Source organism: Odocoileus virginianus, chromosome 1 (assembly GCF_023699985.2).
Source record: "Odocoileus virginianus isolate 20LAN1187 ecotype Illinois chromosome 1, Ovbor_1.2, whole genome shotgun sequence".
In the NCBI taxonomy this organism is placed as follows: domain Eukaryota; kingdom Metazoa; phylum Chordata; class Mammalia; order Artiodactyla; family Cervidae; genus Odocoileus; species Odocoileus virginianus.
Genome location: NC_069674.1, coordinates 76,439,056 through 76,466,138, shown reverse-complemented (window position 1 = coordinate 76,466,138; position 27,083 = coordinate 76,439,056). Strand labels below are relative to the sequence as shown.

At 36.0% G+C, this 27,083-nt stretch overlaps 1 protein-coding gene across 7 annotated transcripts in view; it reads left to right on the top strand.

Annotated features, from left to right (window-relative positions):
• The window catches only part of CACNA2D1 (calcium voltage-gated channel auxiliary subunit alpha2delta 1), a 510,209-nt gene that overhangs the window by 282,363 nt on the left and 200,763 nt on the right, over nucleotides 1-27,083 (top strand). The window lies entirely within an intron of this gene.

Genomic DNA, 27,083 nt, shown 5'->3' with positions numbered 1-27,083 from the left:
AAAAATTACCTTACTCTAATAATATTTTCAAATGTTGCTTTAAAAGTTGTACTATGTAGAATTTTGTGTTTATATGAGTTAAATTAATGGGCACTAGCATTGTATGTTTATTATTTCATCTGTCCGTTTCATGAAATAACCTTACCTCTATTGATTGCAGCACAAACAGTAGTGAATATGGGAACTATGAAGTCATACTGTATTTATTTTGGTTACAATGTATAAGAGAAACACTTCTAAATTTGTGCAGGTGCTGGATATGAAAGTGCTGACTTTCTAGGAATCAAAAATGAAAAATGGAGGGCAAGGTGGCATTTTGTCTTAATGAAAGAATGAATGAATTTAGTAGATTATCAAGATACTTTAGTCTGTAGCTGGATTTAGTTTTTCTTAGTTTTTGCCTTTGGTAGAGTCGTTCTTTTGGAATTAAGAGCTTTCATATTTCAGTATATTTTTGTAACACTTCTTACGCAGGAAAGTAATCAATTTTTTACTACTGCTTTTTTGAGTCTTATCAATTTTCTCCTGATCATCAAGACAGATGAAAAGGAGCCACAATATAAAACTGATTTACCTCCAAATTGTGGGAAACCAATTTAATAGAAAAGATCCAGATAAATATGTGTGGTCTGACTCTTTTTGTTTATTCATGCACATAAAAGCCCATGGTAAAATGACTATAAGACACCAGAGTAGAAAATAATAACCAGGGGCTTTAAATGATTCGTTATCCTGATAACCCCCCCTTTTTTTTCTTATAATGAAAAAAAGAGAAGCAACATATTTACTCATTATTTACCTAGCCAATATGGTTTTTTTAAAAAAATAATTTTTAATATGTTCTAGTGATTATTCTGTCCTCACTATTATTTCTTTTGAAGCCAAAGTCACATTGATAGTATAAGATGATACAGTAGAACTCTCAGAAGTAGAGCATCATGGCAATATGTGCTGGAATAATGCAAATTTAGATCTAATTGGAGCTTGGTAAATTTTTTTTCCCCTCCTCTCAGGAAGATAGAGAGATCTTGGGACAAGTGTCTGACTTGGGAAATGGGGAGGTGGATGGAGTCTTATATATTTTTCAAAATATATTCCAGAAATATATATTCCTGCTGCCTGTGTAACCCAGGATTGAACTGATTTTACATTACTACATTAAGGGGAGATTCCTGGAATTACTGCCATGTTCTAAAAATTATAACCAAGAATGACACACAAAATCATCCTCATTGATACTTAAGTTAGAGTCAGTTATTATCATCTGCAGATATTAAATTGTAGTTGTCACAAGAGAGCTTTTGAATGCACCCATTTCATTTACTTCTTTATAAGTTGAGCTGCATTTTATTACAGTTTTTGGATACCTACCCCTTATTTGCTAAGGTGAGGTTTACTATCTTAATTTCTCAACCACAAAAGAAATGAAAAGATGAAGAAAAATGTATCAGCATTACAAATCAATGTAGAGTCTACAAAGATTTGTTCTATAAACTTTTATCTGTTTCATTTTCTTATTTGAAAATCTGCAGTTACTTTCCATTTTCCATAAATGGTATACCAGGCCTTTCATGATCTTGCCCCATCTTATCTTTAGTAAATTTTCCATTGCAACATTTCCCCAGTAGTTATTACCCTTTCCCTGAAATTCTGAGTCCTAAGCAGAGTAAACTACTTGATGTTTTCCTTAGACAGTATTTCCTTCCTCTTCTCACCTTTTGAAAATTTCTACCTATAATCTTTCATTTCTCCCCAGTTTCCATTTGGTTTTGATCCACCAGGCTTGGATTCATTGTTTGTTTTATCTGGTCCTCTAATGCTGGGTATGTATTCATATTCAGGTATATACTCCCTATATAATTTTCCTTTTACCACATTTTTTCATCACTGAAATGTAAACTTCTTGGGGATAAAAAAAACTTTTGCTAAAGCATAACCAAAATAACTATAGTCTAGTACATAATAGACAGTAGTCTATAAGTAAGTAATTTTTAAATTAAAAATACTGAGATATCTATTTTTTACTCTAAACATTTATTGTCAGTTTTGCTGGAGAAGTAATTTTTAAAGTTTGTTGAAACAGCACATTTTTTAATGTCTGAATATGTTTGCATACAGCTGTGGTATAGTTACAGAACACTGGGCTTGGAGCTATGCAAATCTCCTTTAAGTATTGGCTTTCCCACTAACTTGCAATGCAATTTTAGAAAAATAGCAATCTTTTGATATTATTTCTTTATATAGAAACTCTTGGTTCTGTTGTCTCCACTGGCATAATTATTTTTGTGAGATGCTCTGTGCCCCTCCCTAGCTCCATAACAAAGAAGCTATTTATTAGAAACCTTGAGATACATCTCAGGTGCTCACATCCAGGTTGGTGCAAGTCCTATGATGGCTATTTGCCTAGTCCATTGAGCATCTCCCAGCTGCCTTGACTCTGGTACTCGATCTCCTTTCATTGCTCTAATGAAAGAAATACCATTGGCTCAGGCTGCTATCAACTGGTGCATGCCTTATTGTAAAACCTTTGAACTGCAGTCTTAGGGTATTCTGTGCAGAAAGAGGGTAAATGACCTTATTCCTAACCATAGACAGTTTTTAAAACCTAGATAAATAATATTTTAATGTACTGTTTTAAAAAGTCAAAGTTCATACAAAACATCCACTGTGAACAAAATATCAAACTTACCTTTCTTTGTAGAAAATTGATTGTCCTGAGAACACAACATGAGATCTACCCTCTTAAGAAAGTATAAGAAAGGGTACAATACATTGTTGCCTAAGGGTAGTGTTGTGTGGTTGATCCCCATAGCTGTTTCTCCAGCTTGGTTGAAACTTTATGCCATTGATTACTGACTCCCATTTCTTGCTCCTCCCCAAGCCCTGGTGACCACCATTCCAGTCTTTGGTCTTATTAAGTTGGCTATTTTAGTTATTTCGTATAAGTGTAATCACGTAGTATTTGTCTTTGTGTCTTCTTTATTTCACTCAGTGTGATGTCCTCGAAATCCATCCATGTTGTTGTATGTATTATAGAATCTTTACTTTTTGTATGTGTGTGCACTTAGTCATGTCCAACTCTTTGCAACCCCATGGACTGTGGTCCCCCAGGCTCCAATGTCCATGGAATTCTTCGGGCAAGAATACTGGAGAGGGTTGCTATTTCCTTCTCCATAGATCTTCCTGACCCAGGGATCGAATTCGTGTCTCTTGTGTCACTTGCATTGGCAGGCAGTTTCTTTACCAGCTGAGCTGCCGGTGAAGCCCTCTACTTTTCAGAGAGGCTGAATAATATTATATTGTATTTATAAACCATAATTTTTTCATCCATTCATCTGTCAATGGATGTTTTTGTAGTTTCCACATGTTCAGTTCAGCTCAGTAATTCAGTCGTGTCTGACTCTTTGTGACCCCATGGACTACAGCACTCCAGGCCTCCCTGTCCATCACCAGCTTCCAGAGCTTACTCACATTCATGTCCATCGAGTCGGTGATGCCATCCAACCATCTCATCCTCTGTTGTCCCTTCTCCTCCTGCTTTTAATCTTTCCCAGCATCAGGGTCTTTCCCGATGAGTCACTTCTTCATATCTGGTGGCCAGAGTATTGAAGTTTCAGCTTCAGCATCAGTCCTTCCAATGAATATTCAGGATCAATTTCCTTTAGGATTGACTGGTTGGATCTCCTTGCAGTCCAAGGGACTCTCAAGAGTCTTCTCCAACACAACAGATCAAAAGCATCAATTCTTTGGTGCTCAGCTTTCTTTATAGTCCAACTCTCACATCCATACATGACTACTGGAAAAGCTATAGCTGTCTCTGCTTTTTAGTATGCTGTCTAGGTTGGTCATAGACAGAGTGCCTGAAGAACGATGGATGGAGGTTCGTGACATTGTACAGGAGGCAGTGATCAAGACCACCTCCCAAAAAAAAGAAATGCAAAAAGGCAAAATAGTTATCTGAGGAGGCCTTACAAATAGCTGAGGAAAAAAAAAAAAAAAAAAGAAGCAAAAGGCAAAGGAGGAAAGGAAAGATACACCTATTTGAATGCAGAGTTCCAAAGAATAGCAAGGAGAGATAAGAAAGCCTTTCTCAGTGATCAATGCAAAGAAATAGAGGAAAACTATAGAGTGGGAAAGACTGGAGATCTCTTCAAGAAAATTAGAGATACCAAGGGAACATTTCATGCAAAGATGGGCACAATAAAGGACAGACATGGTATGGACCTAACAGAAGAAGATGATCTTTAGAAGAGGTGGCAAGGGCCACTTGACTCCCCTAGTGCCAGACATCCTGGAATGTGAAGTCAAGTGGCCCTTAGGAAGCATCACTACAAACAAATTTCTAAATTTCTATATCTTAGCTATTTTAAATAAGGGTACAATGAAAATGAGTGTTATTATTTCTTCTAGACCTTGATTTTAATTCTTTGGGACACATAGCTGGAAGTGGGATTCCTGGATTAAATGATAGTTCTGTTTTTTGTTTTTAATTTTTTTGAGAAGCTATACTGTTTTGTGTAATGATCGCACCATTTTGGATTCTCACCAGTAAGTTTGCAAGGTTCCAATTTCTCTACATCCTCAGCAATGCTTGTTGGTTGTCTAATGCATTAAAGACTTAACGGTAAAAATCTAAAACTGCAAGACACTTAGACTTAAACATAGCAGAAAAGTTTCATGACATTATTCTTGGCAATGATTTTATGGAGTGACACCAAAAGCATAGGCAACAAAACCCAAAATGGACAAATGAGACTACATAAAACTAAAAAGCTTCTGCACAGGAACAATCAACACAGTGAAAAGCAGCCTAAGAATGGGAGAAAATATTTGCAAACTATATATCTGATAAGAGGTTTATCTCCAAAATATATAAGAAGCCCATACAACCCATTAACAAAAGTAACAACCTGAGGCCTTTCTCATCATCAGACTGTGGAGCTAGTTCTCATATTCCCATTTATTTAAAGTGAAAGTCATGCAGTCATGTCTGACTCTTTGCAATCCCATGTACTGTAGCCTGCCAGGCTCCTCTGTCCATGGAGTTCCCCAGGCCAAAATTCTAAAGTGGGTAGCTGCTCCCTTCTCCAGGGGATCTTCCCAACTCAGGGATCGCACTCAGGTCTCCCACACTGCAGGCAAATTCTTTATCGTCTGAGCCACCAGGAAAGCCAGTTTATTTAATTCTTCTCTCAAATAGGACAGAAACACCTTTCCTTAGAAGTCTTTTAAGAGACTTAACCTTATCCTTATCTTATAAATATCCTGTGAACTCTTTCATGTTTTTCTCCTTTTGTAGAAAACAGTCCTCCTCCAGCAAATGAATGCATGAAAATAGATTTTCTTCCTATATTATCATAATTCTTGTTCATTCTGACTGTCCTGTGTTTTTAAATACACTCATATTTCCAAAATGCTCTTTGAAATTAAATGAGATAATTTATGGGACTATGCTTAGCACTTTGGAAGGTCTCAAAAATGGTAATTTTTATATAGGAGGCACTATCTTCTTCAAGTCTTTTTCCTTTCAAGAAGCTCTCATTGCTTCTTAATGATTAAGTGTGGCTGGGTATATCTGCTTAAGAAGGAAAGTATGTATTGCCTGTAATAGGCAGTAGATGATTGCTTATTAAATTGACTTAAATCCATTTTACTTACATTCCATTTATGAAAAATGAGTATATTTGGAAATGATAAGTACTCAGCGTGAGACTAAGAAATTTTTTTTTGCTCTTACTGATATTTGGCTTTATGAGTGTATGAAGTTCTGGTTTATTCAGTGCCTAAAACAGCCCTGGTAGACCTCAGTAGAATTAAAGAAAAGTTGTATCTAAAGATGTCCTTAGGAAGTACAGAGATTAATACATATTTCTATTTACTGTCGATCCTTTATGACCAAGCCTAGGGTAATAACTCTATTCTCAGAGATAATTTTTATATTGAGAATAGCATTAGATGTAGGAGAAAGAAGTGGCAACCCACTCCAGTATACTTGCCTGGAGAATTCTGTGGACAGAGGAGCCTGGTGGACTGCTGTCCATGGGGTCGCACAGAGTCAGACACAACTGAAGCGACTTAGCATGCATACATTGGAGAAGGAAATGGCAACCCACTCCAGTGTTCTTGCCTGGAGAATCCCAGGGACAGCGGAGCCTGGTGGGCTGCCGTCTCTGGGGTCGCACAGAGTCGGACACGACTGAAGCGACTCAGCAGCAGCAGCATTAGCTGTTGGGATAGTTTCACTTTGATGGCATTATAGATGTGTTGATGTTTGCTCATATTGCTGTGGGAAGGAGAGCGCTTCGGGAACTGAAGAACCGGAGTAGAGAGCTGTAGTTCCTGACGGACTGACACTACAGTGATGACATCTAGAGTTTTTTATAAAGTAGCAAAGTGGTAGGATGCAGGCAGTTAATACACGTCGTGGGGTTTAGTCACTAGTAGGGTACATTTTGACTTTGGGAGTTACCTAGAAAATGACCATGAGGACTGTGTTTCAATAGAGGGATTATATGTGTCCAGAATACATGGAAACTGTTGAAACATGGGTCTGGATAATGTTGAGAGTATGGATATTACAATGAGAAGTCTATCAAGTAAGTCTCTTAAGTAGGCAGAAGACATTTTAAAAAGGTCTTTGAATTAAACTTGTAAGTTTAAAAGAAAAGACAAGGAAACCTAGAGAATATTGATCCACATGATTGAAAAAATATTAACTGGACTTAAGTGCTAGATTTGATTACATATAGGAAAAATACGATGAAAATTTAGAGCAATTATTATTTCCGTTCATGCAAATCGGCTTTCTTCTTTAAAGTGCATGCTTGTGTCGTCTTTTAACCTTACAAGCCAGTTTGTCAATGGATTTTATTCCTCATGCTATTCTAAGTTGTCAACATTTTTGTTTGTTTTACTTTCTCATCAACATTACAAACTGGTTCCCTTTTATCATTAAAAAAAAGTCACCTCTTTTAGTTTTGCCACATTTCTTTGCTGTCTTATTCTTCAAGTCTCAAAAGAAAGAAAAAAAAGTAGACCTGCTCCACCTTTTCGTCTTCATCCAGTGGCCAGCCAACTCCAGTCTAACAACAAAATTCATCCATGGTGAAAATGTTCTCAGTGGTCACATTTACCTCAGGTCATCAAATCTAATGGACTTTTTTTTATTAATCTCTGTACTTGGTCCTTCTTATCATTTTAGTGTACCACTTCCTATTTATTCTTTCATCAAGCACACATTTCTTCTGCTAGTTTTCAGGAAACTGCATTTTTCTGGGTTTCCTATTTTCTCACCATTTATTCCTTCTTAATCTGCTTTTTTAGTACTTCTTTCTGTAGTATAGCTCTAGTTTTAGGGGACAGTTTAAATTTAAGGAACAGTCTTAGAGCTGTTCTAAGTTCAAGGAACAGTCTTAACCTGCTTGTTTTCCATATTTACTCCCAGGACACTGCATCCATTTTGTTGAAATTATATAGAATTCTACCCAAGTCTCTTTTCTGAGCTCTAGACTCATTTATGCAACTGATCATTTGCTGATTCCATTTAAATGTCTCACCTGCATGGCACTAACATGCCCGGAAGAGGTGCTGTTTCCATCCTACTTCCCCCTCAACCCACCACCACCACCCAGTATCCTGATCATCTGTTAATTTCTCCACCTCAAATGAGATCAAGTTCTCCCATTTCTTCTAGCCAAAATTAAATCATAATCCTTTATTTCAGGACTTCCCAGGTGGTGCCTGTCAATGCAGGAGACACAAGAGAAACAGATTTGATCCCTGGATCAGAAAGATCCCCTAAAGTAGGAAATGGCAACCCACTCCATTATTTATGTCTGGAAATTTCCATGGACAAAGGAGTCTGGAGGGCTGCCGTCCATGGGGTTGCAGAGTCGGGCATGACTGAGCACTGCCCACGTGCACACGGACACAATCCTGTTTCTCCCTCTGCTGTAATCGCTCACATACTGTGATTCGTGTGTAAATTCTGCTTCAAGTCCATATGTGTCATGCAACCCTCCATTCCTTCTTTACAACCACCATGTTTATTTGAATTACTGGGTTCCCACAGGCAGAATAATCTTGAAATTCATCAAATTATGAATCAGAAGTCTACTCTACTGTCCTGGGGAATCCACAGGTTTATTTTACAGAATTTTAGTGGCCCAGCATATACATAATTAAATAAGATTTTAGACTGTCAGTTCAATAGAAGAGAATGAGATTTTTTTAAATCTCATTTAAAAAAGATTTTTTAATTTAAAAAAAGACTTTTTAAAAGATTTTTTTAAATTAGCACAATTTTGTAAGATGGTGGGAAATGAAGCTTTATCTATCCTTCTGATACAAACATTTTAGACACCGAGCAAGATGAACAAGATGTACAAATTTTAAACTAATAAGTCAGGCAAATATCAAAACAGAGTAGCTTAAATAACAAAGATGAATGGAGAAAGTAATAACTGCTGCTTTTTCTCAAACTACCCGTGAACAATGTGTCGATGTACCAGTAACAACAGTAAAATCCAGGCAGCGCAAGTAACAAAAAGAGGGGGAAAAAAAGGCCAAATGTTACCTCTAGCCAAAATTAATGATACAAAAGGTGAAGTTTTATATGAATTTGGTTGTAAAATAGCAATTTCTAAATGCCTACTTCTGCTTTGTTAGAAGACATTATGGTCTGAGAGAGAATGTAATCAAGAGAGCTTGTAATTGCTCGATGTTGTAAGAATCAGCTGTCATCGGAATTGTGGTATTGTGTGCCATGGGATATGTTATATGTTAATTAAATTATTAGATTCCAAAATTATAAAAGTAGCAAAAGCTACTTTGTTATAATGTTTCACCAGTGTGTGTACAGCTCTCCTAGGGATTGTATAAGAATCAAGTGGAATCCTTTTTTTGCTTTCCAAAGTCTTTTATTACATTCTCACCATAAGGCTCTCTGTGACATCCTGTGAGGTAAAGACAAGACATTGAGAACCCTTCTGCAGTGAGCCAGTGTAAATAACTGGAATGTGATTTCTCTCTCATAGGTTTTAAAACTGAAGAAAGCTTGACAGACACTAACTGGAAGTCTTACTAGTTATGAAAATATATATGATTAGTCTAAATGCAGTTCTAAAGGTTGGAAAAAAGGGACTGAATGGTAAATAGACTTGAGGTAGAAAAGAAAATTATAATAAGCAAATAGAGTCTCAAAAAACCTGAATAGCAACTGCTACCCAGTTACTCAGTCATGGCCAGCTCTTGTGACCCCATGGATTGCAACCCACCAGGCTCCTGTCCGTGGAATTTTCCAGACAAGCATACTAGAGCAGGTTGCCATTTCCTACTCCTCGAAACCATGTCTCTTGCATCCCCTGCATTGACAGGCGGATTCTTTAACACTGAGCCACCTGGGAAGTCTGGAAAGTTGGGTTTAGTTAATAACTAAATAGCAATAACAGTAATAATTGGGGCTGTGCAATCACTTTTTCCCTAAAGTTATAATACCTTAATTGTTTTTGTAAAAGTTTTAGTATCATTATTTAAAAATTAAAATAATTACAAAAGAAAACTTAAAATCTTGCCTAAACTCTATAGCAAGGTTTATTCCTTGTTTACATTGTCTCTTCATGTTCAGCTTATCTGTTGATACTTTTTTCATGTATTTTTTCATAATATACATACAAAATTTATTGATACAGTCAATATAACAGAGTGTACAGACTTATAATCAGAGAGTATGCTCTATTTTGAATAAATTAGCATGTTTGTGTGTTCTCTCATTTTCTTCATACATCCCCCAATCTTATTAAACTATTACTTTTAAGATTCATCTTACTTCTATAACCACAGTGTTTAATACTGCTTCTATAATTTGGTGGGTTAAATGCTATCAGTATAACTTTTATGATAATTCTCCCATTACTGCCCTTATTTTTTTCTCTTTAAATTCATAATTTGATTGAATGCATTTTGTTGTGAAGTAGTTAGATCAAGACGAGCTGTGAGATTCTTTAATTCCTGAGTTCTTGTGTGATTGAGACTATCTGAGCATTTCATTTTGGGCTTGAAAACCTTGACTAAGTAGGCATTTTTCCCATTCAAAATTTTGGGACATTGCTTTACAGTCTTCTGTCACTTTTAGTGGCCATCAAGAACTATTAAGGGCCTTCCTAGGACTCTGACAGTAAAGAATCTGCCTGCAATGTCGGAGACCAGGATTCAATCCCTTGGTCAGGAAGATCCCATGGAGAAGGAAATGGCAACCCACTCCAATATTCTTGCATGAAGAATTCCATGGACAGCCCAGCTGCATTCCATGCAGTCACAAAGAGTCAGACACAACTGAGCAAGTAAATCACACACACACACACACACACACACACACACACACACACACGCTGAGCAACTAAATCACACACACACACGCACACGTGCTGAGCAACTAAATCACACACACACACACACACACACACACACGCTGAGAAACTAAATCACACACACACACACGCTGAGCAACTAAATCACACACACACACACACACACACACACACGCTGAGCAACTAAATCACACACACACACACACGCACACGCTGAGCAACTAAATCACACACACACACACATGCTGAGCAACTAAATCACACACACACGCACACGCTGAGCAACTAAATCACACACACACACACACACACACACACGCTGAGCAACTAAATCACACACACACACACACACACACACACACACACACACACACACACGCTGCCTACCTAAAGCTATTCTGATTTTAGCCCCTGGTTTCCATCCTGAATTGATTTGATTCTTTTCACTGATTCTCTAATGATACGTTCTTTGTTTTTGAGGTTGAACAAGGAATGATACATCTGATTGTTGATTGTTTGATGTCTTCTTATTAAAGTTGTAATTTCATTTTAGAGATGTTTATATTTGCTTTCAGCATAGTTTTCAATATTTCTGTGTGTAATATTTCATGGTTTTTCAAGAATATTATTTAGTGTAAGTTGGATCTCTATTTCTATTTTCCATAACTGGTATCTTCTCTATTACAGTTTTTAAAAAATACATTTTTATTCAATTACATTTCATTTGACATGATTTTTTGAAGCCTGTCTAGAATGATGGTCTTTTCACCTGCATCTGTGCTTTTGTTATTTTCATGTGGCTTTCTTCACTAAATAATCTTTTTTTCTATCTCGCACTTTTCTCTGTTCTGGCAGCTTCTTTGCCAACTTATATAGGTCTATAAACTAATCTTTTGAACTCCTCTACCTTTTATTTCCCTCCCTTGCCTTCTCCTTCCACCCTTTAATTTAAATAATTGATCTACAGTTCCTCTGACCCTCTGAAGACTCATGGATATTAATTCTTTCTTTTATTTTAGAATTTCGTATGTTAAATTAGTTTTCCTATCTTCCCTCCCTTTTCCAAAATGGCTATGTGCAGGTTCCAGAATCTTTGCATTAATTAATGATTTGATAGAAGTTGTTGAAAGTTTAAAAAAAAAAAGAGAGACCCCAAGATAGTTTAGAGATAGTTTAGGTCTCTGCTAATAGGACTTTTCCACTAAGACAATTAGTCTTAGCTGTGTTCCTTTGTACATTTTCAGCCAGTTGTTAACATTGAAGAAATCTGTAAGACTTACGGTAAAAACAATTAGGTCATGGCTTTTCTTGAAGCAATATGATGATTGTCATTTCTCTTTCTTACCAGGATTTATTTTCTTTTATGCTTTTCAGTGAGAACTTGGTAGTATTAATGACATTTTCAAAGTCAAAATAGGGAATGTCTGACTTATGTTTTCCTGCAAATATTAATATGTATATGGTACTTGATACCAGATGGATATCATAAATTCCACTTTAAAATACATTATTAGAAAATAAGATGAAGAAAAGAAAGTATAATGTAAACCATTATGAAGATAGAGAAATCAGAACATACTCTAAATAGAAACCCTAAAGTTACCATTTGTACATTAGAATTATTGATTCTCAGCTTATAATGTGCTTCTTGTTTCATTCAATAAGTTATTTTGTTGCATAATATCCAGTCTAAAATTATTTTTTGAGCCATGAAACAGTTCAAAACCTATGATATTAGAAGTGGCAAAGAATAATAAATGCTGACCAAGGTCCCAGGAAGATTTGGTTTGGTTGTTTCCTATTATGTGATTTTTAGCTAACTAATGTCTAAACCACAGTTTTTTTTTTTTTTTTTCTAACAATAAAAAGGGAATAATATTAGAGATGTTAGCACAGAATTTTGATACTTAATGAAAATTATTCATGGAAGCCTTCATGCAGGTCTTTGACAAGTAGATTTAAGCATTTGAGATAACTGAAATTTGCTTAGCAATCCAATTTAGTTTTTTTTTTTTTTTTAATATATTCTTCCCACTTGGTTTCAAGAGGACAGCATCTTGCTGTCATGAAACACCCTTCGCATACATATAATTACTCCATTTAATTGAGATCAGTTATGCTTGCAAATGTGTTGTTTCTCTTTAAACATAGTTGTAAAGATTTCAAAGAAAACATGAGATATTAAATAAGGAGAACAGTATAGAATCAACATATCCATGTTGATAAATGTTTCTTTGTTCTAAGGGGCTTTGGTTGTAAAATAAAGAACATTCAGTATACTCAGGACAGAATAGATTACAGAATTTAAATTGTAATAAATCTAAAATATATGTTTGATTGCTAAATTCTTTTTCATCATATTTGTGTTGAGTGAAAATGACCCCACCATATATTCAAGCTGACTTAAGTCCATTTCTTTGACTAGAAGTGAAATGAAACTACTTAACAGCAAATATCAATGTTTCTGTTATTTTAGTATCATAGATGTTAATCTTAAGGATTCCTGGAAGTGTCTGTAACTTTTACAGGTTTTTCTCTGAAATTCTGATTCAGAAAGTCATTCATTTGATGACCTAGATTTTAATCTCTGGTTTCTTCTATATTACAGGTTTTTAGTTTTAAATTTTGACTCATAATGAGCTTGTGGTGGCAAGGACAAGTGGTGGGAAACATGAATAATTTTAATCTGTAAATGAGTTCTTCACCATTTTCATCAAACTCTATTTTCTTATCTGAACGTCCACAGAATAAGCACCAAGAATTGTGGGACTTTAGAATGCTGGATTGTCTGGCATCTGAAGCTTTGTCTGGCTTAGTTGCTCTTGTTTCCTTTCTCAGTGAAATGTCAAGGGTATTTCATTGATGATTATGAATTGTCTTGAGTCATGCCATGTGACTCAGAAAAATACAGCAATGACAAGAAAAGCCAAGGTCTCGCTACAAAAGCACTGCTTGGCCATGATGAAAGCTTTGTGAATTCAGAATGAAGATGGGCAATTGTACTATAATTCATAGCTCTGCTTGAGTGCCAAGGAGTCATATCTTTCAAGAGCTTTCAAGTTCTTCAGGAGATGTAAAATTCAAGGTTACTGTTGAGCAAATTAAATTCATCAAATACTTAGACTTCAAAGGTATAAACATCTGTTGTGTGGTTTGAGAGGAAGTCTGTTGAATCATGTTGATACTAGTCAATTCGCTAATACAGAAACTATACAATATAAGAAACTTTCACAACTGATTCTAAAGTGCGAGCATATTTTCATCAAAAAGTGAAATTTCCTTCCTTTCCACTCCCCTCTCCATCCGATTACAAAAGGAGAAAGAAAAAAGTACTCTAAGTGATTAGCAGTGAGGACTAAAGTTAAAGTGTGTGTGCTCAGTTGTTGACTCTCTGCGAGCCCATGGACTGTAGCCCGCCAGGCTCTTCTGTCTGTGAAATTTTCCAGGCAAGAATACTGGAGTCGGTTGCCATTTCCACATCCAGGGAGTCTTCCTGACCCAGATCAAACCCATGCCTCCTGCATCTTCTGGACTGGCAGGCAAATTCTTTACTGGTGCACTACCTGGGAAGCCCTTTAGTGATGAATGGTTTGGTTATTGTCTGTTACTTGAGGTTATATACATGAATCTTTTTTTGTTCTGTTGGGAAATATGGGTCTGTTTACTCTTTTACTAAAAATCATGGTTCTTTTTCAATTATACTTTTTCAAAGGTGCAGTTAATGTAAATGTGAAATGTATATTATGTATATTCATTACATATATATATATAATTTTTCTTAAGAAAAATGTAATGTATGTATGTTACATATATATATATATATATATATATATATATATATAAAATATTTTCTTAAGAAAAAATAGGGTGGCTATGTATTTATTTGGGATTATAAAGGGCAACTTAATTACCCGGAAAAATTGGGCAACTGTTGCCTGGGTTGCTTGTAGACTGATTTCCGAGCTTCTCCCTTGTTAAAAACTGAGGTATGGCAGGAGCCTAACTGCTCTCAAGCTTCCCTGCAGCTTTATTTGTACCAGACAGTTTGGTGACAAGCGGATTCCTGCTGGGACACCTGATCCCCAAAGTAAATAGAAACCAAAAGTAAAGAGATGACAACAAAACCGGTCACTAAATAGGCTTGATTGGCATTGATTGTCACTGAATTTAAAAGCAAGGTTTATTGACTTAAAGCAAATGTGTGGGCAGTTAATTTGTCTGCATAGTGTGTCAACACATTTTGAGTAAAATTATTTTTTATCATCTTGCCAATAGGTATTTTGTAATGATATCTTGGCATACATTTAATATTTTAAATCTGCCATATTAGCACCAAGTCTTTAATGATGCAAAATTCATTTGTTTCTAAACTTGACTTTTTTTTTTTTTAGTGAATTGAAATGTTTTAAGAATTAGATAAGGGAGCAAATAAAATATTACAGTACATGATACTGATAGGATATAAGCAAATATACCATGCTGGATATGTTTCTATCCAAGTATAATTATATCTTGCTTCTGTATTTCTGTTTCTCCTTAACTTTTAGCTGTCTGTTTAGGCTGCCCTCTAGTGAAATAAACAGTAATGAAGACAGTCTTTGGGCTGGTGAAACCTTATTTTCTGTACCCTTTCCCCCTTTGTCATTTTCCTCTTTATGTCATCTGCATTATATCAGTCATTTGACTTGCTAGCAGTAATCAGTGAGGGAGAGTTGAAGAAGCACAAAGACCAATTTAAAGAAAAGTCTAGCTTTCTGAAGCTGATTTTCTTTCGCTAATGGGAAAAAATATCATTTCAGAAGCTCACTGGAAGGGAACATTGTTATTCAGAAATTGAGAGATTTAGCATTTGATATTTCCATATTAAAGATGCTTGTTTGGTTTATTTATTAAATATTCACAGCTTTAAAATGTATAGCATATGGATATGAAATTAGTAAGTGAAAGAAGAATGTTCACTTGTTCCAGAGGAAAATATGGAAGCTTTAACATATATCTGGATTCCAATTCTGTGTTGCTTCTTACTAAGTAACTTTGAGAAATTGGCTTACCTTCCCAAACCATTTTCTCATCTGTAAGTTATAATAATATACATATCTTTAATATTTGAGATGAGCACTGCATGAGATAGTGTGTTTACATACTAAATTATCAGTAAAACGGCATAATGTTATCATTATTATTGTTCATAACCTGTTTTACAAATGACAGCTGTATAAAGATTAACTGGGATTTATTCTTTGAATCATATTTTGTACTTCCTTAAATTCAGTGCAAGTCTTTTCCGTGTTTATGTGAGCATGCATATGTTTTATGTATTATGTTGTTCTACTGGAATTAGAAATGAGTGCTGATAATCTCAGATTCTAGGTTTTTCCTTTGTATACATACAAAACACACATTTCTTAAGAAAACATTTCACTTAAAGTTTTGTGCTGACAAATATCAAAACAATCTTGAAGGAATGATATTAGATCGTTGTCTATTGTCTTTCTATGCAAATATGTTAATACTTACTATGGATGGAGGTTATGGGAACAGAGAGGGAGGAAGACAAGAGAGTGGCTATTTAAAGAATTTTTTTGCTTTTTATTAGAAAACACCTTTGAAGATCTCTGCCCACTGTGTTTTTTAGTGTCTGTCATGCTTCGGTGACAGGGAGAACCAAAAGGATTGGTGGGAGCAGTATGGACAGTACTTAGGCCTCACTTAAAATAGTTTGCAGGTTCTACCAAGTTGTCAGAATTTTGTACTTTGATAGCAGGAATGTCCTCTGTCTGGGAAAGTTATACCATTTGACCTAGTGTGGGAGGATCAAATAAACTATAGTTGGAATGTAAGTGTGTATGTACCTGACTTCTCAGGTCATGGATATCAGTTTAGGTGATCTGTCCAATCGTAGATATGACAGCCTTCAAAATTTAACATATTGCTACTGAGTTACCAATATAAACATTTGACCATTCCTTAGTGTATTTCAAAATGAGAATTAAATGAACAATATCAGGTAAATATATGTGTAAAATTGACAGTACCATTGAAGCATACAGTACATTTGATTAAGCATTTATTCCAACTTTGCAAAGCAAATATCCCTTGGCTTTTATGAGTAGTTAAGTTTTCTAAAGACTGGAGCAGTTTGTAATTTTGATATCACTCCTTTGAGATCGTTGTTCCAAATTTCATTTCAAAGCTGATGTTTAATGATTCAGCATCCTTTTCCCCTCCCAAAATTCCTGCAACAACATTTAATTTTTACAGTGTTGGTAATAATATAAAATATACTTAAATTATATAATACTACCTTGTAAGTTAGGGTTGCCAGGTTTAGCATATTAAAAAAAAAAACCCAGCATGCCCAGTTATATTTGAATTTCAGATAAATAACATGTATTTCTTATTATAAGTGTGGAACTTATTTTTACTAAAAAAATATTGTCTGAAATTCAAATTTAATTGATTGTCCTCCGTTTTATCTGGAAAATTGTATTTTAAATACTTGTATTAAGCTCTTAAATGAAAACTCTTAGTTCAAGCTTTCATCAGCTTTCTATGCCTATGTCTGTTTTTGCACAATCTCTGCATGATTTCTAAGTAATACTAGTTCAGTCATATAGCTAACTTATATCATTTATTTGTGAATGGGAAGGACATTATGCATATTAGTATTTATCAGCTTGGTTAATAATTTTTAGCTTTGTCTTGTACTCTGTTGATACATAGTTTGACAAATTCCCCTTTAAAATATGAAATATAGAGGATAATTTCACTTGATCTGCTTTCAGTTTATTTGCTTCTCTTGGGTGTTTCTAGAAGAGCTATTTTAAACAATACAAATAATCCATGAAAGATGCCAAAATATGCAACAGATTGGAGGAAAAAACACAGCCTTCTAATTTTTTTAGAGAGGAAATTGTGTCTGTAAAGGTTAATTGGCTGCTAATATATTCTATTCCTACTTCTCACTTAGATATTAACTTTGAAATTTCTTTCTTCTTTACATGTAAAATATTTTTCATACTGAGTTTCTTATGCGCTAGGAGAGAAGTGATTCTGATTAAAAGATGAGTATGTCTGTGTGCTCCTTTGTTCAGTAACACATCTGGAAGCATAGTTTAAAATGTAGACAACTCTGTAATTGACTTGCTTTTTTGCAAGATTTCTGCTCTCCACTGAAGCAACACCAGCTTCTTGTGATTAAAATAACTTCAATTAGTCAAGTACTTAAGCTGATCAATCTCTTTTTTTTTTTCTCAATTTCTTGTTTAAAAACTGTCTAAGTGTTATTATTGAAAAGAAAAGCTATGACAAATCTAGACAGTGTATTAAAAAGCAAAGACATCACTTTGTCAACCAAGGTCCATATAGTCAAAGCTGTGGTTTTTCCAGTAGTCATGTATGGATATGAGGGCTGGACCATCAAGAAGGCTGAGTGCTAAATAATTGATGCTTTTGATATGTGGTGCTGGAGAAGACTCTTGGGAGTCCCTTGGACAGCAAGGAGATCACACCAGTGATCAATCTCAAAGAACATTAACCTTGAACATTCACTGGAATTTCTAAAGCTCCAACACTTTGTCTACCTGATGCGAACAGCCGATTCATTGGGAAAGACCCTGATGCTGGGAAACATTGAAGGCAAAAGAAGAGGACAGCAGAGGATGAGATGTTTGGATAGCATCACTGATTCTATGGACATGAACTTGGGAAAACACTGGCAGATAGTGAGGGACAGGGAGGCCTGGTATGCTGCAGTTCTACGGGTCTCAAAAAGTTGGACACGACTTAGTGACTGAACAGCAACAAAAATCATTATTTATGTTTAACCAAGTTGAGTGCCTTTTTTATTTTTAGGAAATATTTATTTCCATTTCAACCTTCTCTTAGTCTGTTCTATTTATATAATCACATCTCTAAAACAAATATTTTTTGGTTACTGAAGTAATGGCATTGATTATAATTGTATAAAATAGCCCTAAAATAATTTGAATACTAGAAAGTAGCAGTATACATTATCTATGTACGTCTTAAAATTTCAAAGTTCTTTCAAATAAGTCAGAACTAAAAATTATTATTGCAACCCTTTGAAGTTGGAGTTCTTTGCCTAGCTAATAAATGAGATGACAAAACAACTTTGGCTGTATCCATTTACTTGTTTGCTGACACAGACTAAGAATTGAACAAAGGAATAGAATTCTAAAGGCACCTTTTAGATGCTTTCAATTTATGATGCCAGAGAAGACTCTTGGGAGTCCCTTGGATGGCAAGGAGATCAAACCAGTCAATCTCAAAGAACATCATATTTGAGGAACTGAGCATGGTCCACAGAATTCCTTTTCCCTGTCCCTCCTTTTAAAAGTTTTGAACAACAGATGAAATGCATTATACTCCTTAGGACTATGTTGAGTCTTTTGGATTACTTGAGAATCTTTTGGATTATGACTTTCATAAGTTAACATTTTAACAATTGTACATGTTTTAAGTAGAGATAAGTTATATCTGAATCAGTGAACAGTTTGAATTTAAAAAGCTCTTTGAATTATGACTTAATTAAATGCAATTACTAAAACTAGGCTGATGAAGTATATGCTACTAGGAAGTTTTTTGTTTCCAAAGCAGTTATGTATTATTCTGATGGAATGTAGTGCTTTGAAATGTCAGAAATTATTTCATTTATTTCTTCTGCAGTAACCTTTCTTTTTTGTACTGTGAGCAAAATTATTTTCACAGAGAGGTAGCTCAAATTATTTAAGCTGTAATTTATCCCCTAGAAAAACACTGTGATTTCTACTCCAGTTAAATAAAACTGAATGGCATTGCATTATATTAATGAAAGGAAGCAGCAGTTGATCTAGAGCAGTTCATTTCTACCATAATGAAGGGAGTGCCAGAACAGGTGTGGTAGGAGGCAAGGGGTTGATTTAAGCTAGTTTAAGGATGCATCTCTCTCAGAACATCCATCCTCAGAAACAGTTACTAATTTTCAGAGATGAATGAATATACTTTGATGTGACATTTCAAGACATAAAGAAAAATAACAGTATAGAAATTCTTCTTATGCTTCTGCATGTTTCTACAGAAATATGTCAGAGACATTTCCAGTGTGGCGGGGACCAGGGCCAGCAGGGGTGGGGATGGTTGAGGAAGAAATAGCTTTGTCTTTGATTTAAAGAATTGAAAGACCGTTGAGTTTTGTTGGATGTTCAAATGAGAAGAGAAGCTAAACCTATCAAAGCCTCATTGAGCAAAATAGGTGGCAGACAGCTACTGGGTCTTATGTAATCTAAAGAAAAACAGTTTCTTAGTGGACACATCAAAATATATAGATGGAAGTATTCTAGAGACCATGGTTGTCCAGTGACTCATTTAAAATTGAAGAATGGAAGCCTCAGGAAGTCACAGTGCCAGCTAGTCAGTGTTTAAAATCGCTTATTGATTTAGCCACGTGCTCAGTAAATATTTCTGATATACTCACTATGTGACTGTGGTAGATGTTGGTTTCCTGCCCACAGCTCTTCAGAGCACACACACAGTTGTCTAGCTTCCTACTCTAAGCATCCATAGATCTTTGCTTGAGGGCTTTCTGTGGAGTCAGGAATTCACAGAATTCAGCACTTTCAACCAGTGATGACTGGTGTAGGTGAATACTAGCAATCTTCTCACTCTTCGGATATAGCAATATTGAGCCATGTTTGAGAGCTTCCTAGCATTCTTGGAGGAACATGGTTGGCTGGCTGCTCTCTAGCACACCTTATTTTGAATTGCTTTACTACCGTGTCTTACTTCCCCACCACCATGTCTCACTTCCCCACTTTCCTAGCAGTGTTTTCTGGGATCCCCTTCCTAATTAAACAGGTCTCAGGGTCTGCTCACACAGTGCTAGAAACCTGTTGTTAAAGACCTTGTCTGCAGAGGAGGACAGGCTTGTCCACGGGTCATAGGCACCTGGCTGTGATGGACCTCCAGCCACATGTGGAGTGCAAAAGTGATGGAGACTGTCCCCTTACAGGACTCAGACTGCAAAAAGGGTTGTAGCTGATCTTTGGGTCAGACTTTCACTGATTAATTCCATGCAACACCCAGTATGGTAGCTACTGTTGTTCTCTCTGATTTATAGAGGATAAAAATATCAGATGGTGCTGTGAGAAACATTAACAGGGATACCTAACTTTGATTTGAATTAGAAAAGCTTGGGAAGTTGTGCACAACAAAGAAAACTCCCTGGCTATAATTTAGGTGTGGAAAGAATTTATTTCAGAATCTTAGGAACAGTAGCACATTCTGGTCTGCTCCCAAATTTCTCCCCAAGGACCCTGACCAGTTTTTGTGAAAACCTTACATACCCTAAGTGTACGTGCCCAAACCCACCTCCCCAAATTCCCTGAAACTAGTCTGAACAAAGGAAAAGAAAGATACAATCAGAGTTAACCCGTGATTCATATGCCTTAAGCCTAGGTAGTTAGCAGTGGACAATTACCAATAGGCCTGTGGTCATACCCCAATAAACATAATAGAATTAATGATTCTATTCAGTTACACAGATAATTAGGGTATTCTTAGACTTCCCTGGTAGCTCCGGTGGTAAAGCGTTCTGCCTATAGTGCGGGAGACCTGGGTTCGATTGCTGGTTCAGGAAGATCTCCTGGAGAAGGGAATGGCAACCCACTTCGGTATTCTTGGCCACCCCCCAAAAAAGGGACTCAATGGGACATTTTAAATCTCAGGTAGAAAACTGGAAGATCTCTGTCTGTCTGTCTGGATTTATGTATTTCTCAGTGTGAGTCTTCTGTTTGGGAGACATTGGTGGCTCAGAGGTTAAAGCGTCTGCCTCCAATGTGGGAGACCTGGGTTCGATCCCTGGGTCGGGAAGATACCCTGAAGAAGGAAATGGCAACCCACTCCAGTACTCTTGCCTGGAGAATTCCATGACTGAGGAGCCTGGTAGGCTACAGACAATGGGGTCACAAAGAGTCGGACACGACTGAGCGACTTCACTTCACTTCACTTCACTTTAGGTGTCAGAGAGTCTAGGTTCGAGCCCTGGGGCTCTTCCATCTGGGGGGTCCGCTTTTCCAGTTGGTCTGTCATTCCATCGATACTGGGCATGTAGCTCAAAGTCCACAGTCTGGCCCAAGATGGAGTTGTGCTTTCAAGATGGAGCCTGTTCTGTAGTTTCCTCCTTCAACACTGCCTTTGGAAAAATTAACACGTATTTATTGCTAGGACATCATATGCTGTTAAGATCAAGTACTGTGAACTTTGGTCATGAGTCGAGAAAATCTGTGAATTGTGTAAATCAGTAGGAAGAAGTATAGAAACTGCAGTATTTTGGTGGATTAAATTTTAATGTTTTAGTTGATGATATCCCAAGCTTCATTAGAATCATAGATTAAAGGAAATTAAAGCTAGGTCATCAGCATTTTAGATGTGTTTGTTCAGTTCTGGTCTAAATTTCCTGGGATATTTGGTAGATGAAAATGACATATTTATTTTATTATATTCTATTTTGGCTTTTATCCTATAGTTTAAGTAATGTATTTATTGATGTCCTTTGGAACACTAGAAAAAGCTTACAGGCAGATTCTTATTAAAATTTACCAGATGAAGAAATAAGTTGCTGCACTTAATGTTTAATAGGAATTGATTTCCTCGGAAGTTCAAAAACATGAAACTCTGAAATCACAGCCCACTTGGAATTCCACCTTGATTTCTTATAAGAGGGAAACTAGTCTCTATTTTAACTCATCTGAGGCTTTTTAGAAGTTATATACTTTTTCTCTACTCTGATGCAGTGTATATGCATATGTTTATGCAAGCATTTATGGGTATGTGCATTTTGTTGTTATTTTTACTCCAGAATTTCTAATAGTCATTTATAAGCTTGTGATAGTCATTTGTCCATTATCTGTCTGTTCAGTGGCAGTTCATACATTTCAGACAGTAGCACTGAATATACGCATAATAGAACATTATCTCAAATCAAAACAACTTAAGGGTCCTGCTTTAAAAAACTGCATTTTTTTATGTCAATGAAATGAACATTTACATAGAAAAAGAAGAAAAAGAAACACAAAAAAGCAAAATGGCTGTCTAAGGAGGCCTTACAAATAGCTGTGAAAAGAAGAAAAGCAAAAAGCAATGGAGAAAAGGAAAGATATTCCCAATTGAATGCAGAGTTCCAAAGAATAGCAAGGAGAGATAAGAAAGCCTTCCTCAGTGATCAAAGCAAAGTAATAGAGGAAAACAATAGAATGGGAAAGACTAGAGATCTCTTCAAGAAAATTAGAAATACCTAAGGGACCATTTCATGCAAAGATGGGCACAATCAAGGACAGAAATGGTATGGATCTAACAGAAGCAGAAGATATTAAGAGGTGGCAAGAATACACAGAGAAACTGTACAAAACAATCTTCATGACCCAGATAATCATAATGATGTGATCACTCACCTAGAGCCAGACATCCTGGAATGTGAAGTTAAGTGGGCCTTAGGAAGAAGCATCATTACAAACAAAGCTAGTGGAGGTGATGGAATTCCAGTTGAGCTATTTCAAATCCTAAAGGATGATGCTGTGAAAGTGCTGCACTCAATATGCCAGTAAATTTGGAAACCTCAGCAGTGGCCACAGGACTGGAAAAGCTCAGTTTTCATTCCAGTCCCAAAGAAAGACAATGCCAAAGAATGCTCAAACTATTGTACATTTGCACTCATCTCACACAGTAGGAAAGTAATGCTCAAAATTCTCCAAGATAGGCTTGAACAGCACATGAACTGAACTTCCAGATGTTCAAGCTAGCTTTAGAAAGGAGATCAAATTGCCAGCATCCTCTGGATCATCGAAAAAGCAAGAGAGTTCAAGAAAAACCTGTATTTCTGCTTTATTGACTATGCCAAAGCCTTTGACTGTGTGGATCACAATAAACTGTGGAAAATTCTTAAAGAGATGGGTATACCAGACCATCTGACCTGCCTCTTGAGAAACCTATATGCAGGTCAGGAAGCAACAGTTCGACCTGCACATGGAACAGCAGACTGGTTCCAAATAGGAAAAGGAATACCTCAAGACTGTATATTGTCACCCTGCTAATTTGACTTCTATGCAGAGTACATCATGAGAAACGCTGGGCTCAAGGAAGCACTAGCTGGAATCATGATTGCTGAGAGAAATATCAATAGCTTCAAATATGAGATGACACCACCCTTATGGCAGAAAGTGAAGAAGAACTAAAGATCCTCTTGATGAAGGTGAAAGAGGAGAGTGAAAAAGTTGTTTTAAAGCTCCACATTCAAAAAATAAGATCATGGCATCCGGTCCCATCACTTCATGGCAAATAGATGGAGAAACAGTGGAAACAGTAACAGATTTTGTTTTTTGCGGCTCCAAAATCACAGCAGATGGTGACTACAGCCATGAAATTAAAAGACAGTTACTCCTTGGAAGGAAAGTTATGACCTACCTAGACAGCATATTATAAAGCAGAGACATTACTTTGCCAACAAAAGTCTGTCTAATTAAGTCTGTTTGGTTTTTCCAGCAGTCGTGTATGGATATGAGAGTTGGACTATAAAGAAAGCTGAGTGCCAAAGAATTGATGCTTTTGAACTGTGGTGTTGGGGAAGACTCTTGAGAGTTCCTTGGACTGCAAGGAGATCCAACCAGTCCCTCCTAAAGGAAATCAGTCCTGAATGTTTATTGGAGGGACTGATGCTGAAACTGAAACTCCAAAACTTTGGCCACCTGATGTGAAGAGCTGACTCATTTGAAAATACCCTAATGGTGGGAAAGATTGAGGGCAGGAGGAGAAGGGGACAAGAGAGAATGAGATGGTTGGATGGCATCATTGACTCAATGGATATGAGTTTGGGTAAACTCGGAGCGTTGGTGATGGACAGGGAGGCATGGCGTGCTGCAGTCAATGGGGTTGCAAAGAGTCGGACGTGACTGAGTGACTGAACTGAACAGAACTGAATGAATATTTTCTTTGGTGAACATTTTGTGTTTTTTTCATCTAGGATGTAGTTCAGTTGTTTCATGAGTCTCATAATAAGTGTTGCTTGGGGCATGAGTACTTGAACATACTTGTAATTAGGTCATTAAACATAGTAAGACACCTGAAGTTATTCTCTTTTTCTTAGGTGTCTCTTGGATGACTATGCTTATTGATTTGTTCATGTAGTAGGCTGGGTCTTAAGTAATACTTCAAGTCACAAGCATCATAGTAGCAAGTTAAAACTATACTACAAATATGCAATCTAATGGCAATTACCTGACAAATAAATGTAAAATGGTGCTTAGTAAAAGAAATAGAAGCAAACTTTCTTTAAAAAAAAGGCCAAAATTAGTTTCTAGTTTTTTCGAGTAAGCTAAAGAAATTAGTATTGAATTCCATTCACATTTTAAAGCAAATGATAAAGCAAAGTTACAAGAACAAATAAGACAGCTAAATGTGCTTTAATGATTATTAAGTAATCTATTAAAAGGTGGATGTTGCATATATAAAGGACTACTGTCCCTAAGAAGTAGATCATTCTGCATTCCCATATAGCAGGACAAGGGAGGAGTAAGTACTCAATTAGGTAAAAGAAGACCTCTGTTAGACTGGGTTTTACTACTGTTAGTCTTAGCTTTCGAATATACAGAATTGAGATTGATAGTATCTTACTCACTATTTAATCTTAACAATTATGTTCTCTAAAAAGCACATGTTCTTAGGCTTCTAGCATAGAACTTGGAATGTGTACAAAGCTCAGTATAATATATATTTATTCTTCCGAATGAATGTTGAGAGTTCAGAGAAAGACTAAATAATTTGTTTCTTCATTACAGTCATTGAACAGCATCTTAGCAATAGTATGCTACTTTTGTCTCTTTTATAGAAACTGTGGTATTCAAGCATATAACCAAAATTTATATAGTCATTTCATGTTGTATCATGCAACTAGTTTCTAAAGGCTAGTGAGTTGATATAAAGAAATCAGTAAACATTTTTTGAAAGATAATTATTATTTACTGATTTACTTCTCACAAAATATCAACTTGACACTAAGAGATTTTTGGCCTTCAGTTCATTAGATAAGTGTTTGAAAAATATTAATGGTTTTTCTTTATGTATGAGCTAAGAAAGTTTTCATCTCTTGGCTGCTTCAATTTTTTGCTTTAATCTTCTGCTAGAATTTTAAATTCTAGACCAAAAAAAAAGTTTTATGCAATAAGACTTCTGGATTTTTATCCCATAAATCTTTGCAAACCACTGAATATAATTAAAGAGAAGATGGACACACAGGAAAGACAAAGGATGAAGGAATGCAGGAGGGGCTCACATCCAGGACGTGGAGAGGGGAGTTCATTCTAGAACAGTTATAGTCTCATAACGCAACCAACAGAAATTAAAATTCAAGCCAATACTATTGCCTGTTAGTAACAGGAAATTTGAACGAAAAAGCACATTTTATTTGTATTGGTACTATCAGTTGTAGGAGTGAAAAAACACATTCTAAAAACCTTAAGGGAAAAAAAATATTGACTATAATTAAGAAGTCAACAGGTAGATGTAGCCTCTGGCACATAAAGACTGAGGCTTTAAGCATTAAAGCATTTGCAGCCATAACTACTCTTAGGGAAGTGTATTTTTATGAAAAAGGATTAGGGATATGAGATTCTATTTTTGGATAGACTTAGGCACCTGTTAATTTCTGTGGTCAGAGAAATAGAATGGTATGATTTGCCAGCTATCAGAATCACATGATTGAAAGAAACAGTTTCCCAAAGATAGAAGAGTTTCTGAAAAACAAACAAAGAAAAATTACAGACCTAAGCAAACCCACATGTGTACTATAGTTTTTTCAAAGAAAGAAACACCAACTTTCTTGATGTGAGGACAGCATGTATAATTTTTGCCGGCAAGATTCCACAGTTTAGGTGTAAGGATGAACAAACAAATGTTGGGTTTAATACAAAGTTGAGTTTTTCTAGACAGAAGTAGATGAGGATGGATGTTTAAAGGAGAGTGGGGTTAGAAAGAGTATGCTTAGAATCAGAGAGGAGGTTGGACCATAGGAACACAATAAATGGACAGATTGCATGTTGTTATTGTTCAGTTGCTAAATTGTGTCTGACTCTTTGCAATCCATGAACTCCAGCCAGTTAGGCTTTCCTGTCCTTCACTATCTCCTGGAGTTTGCTCAGACTTGTGTACATTGAGTTGATGATGCCATCCACCCATCTCATCCTCTGTTGTCCTCTTCTCCTTTTGCCTTCAGTCTTTCTCAGCATCAAGGTCTTTTTCCATGAGTCAACTCTTTGCATCAGGTGGTCAAATTATTGGAGCTTCAGCATCAGTCCTTCCAATGAATATTCAGGACTGTCTGAGAACTAACAACTACCCTTTGTAGTAGACTTGTTACTATTCAGTAGCTCAGTTGTGTCTGACTCTTTTGACCCCATGGACTGCACACTTTCTTATAAATCCCCTCATTTATCAGATTAAAAATAAAAATAACAGCTAGTAATACCATTCTGCTATATGGAATCTTTGAAGAAGGGACTTTACATGAGTTAAATAGACTCATAGCATAGTATATGATCTAAGAACATAAAGTTGTAAACATTTACTTTAATTCATATGCAATTACCAGATAAAGCTAATAGATAAATTCTAGGGATATTCCTGACTTTTATGTTTCAATTTGTAAAACAATAGCTGATAATTTGTAGG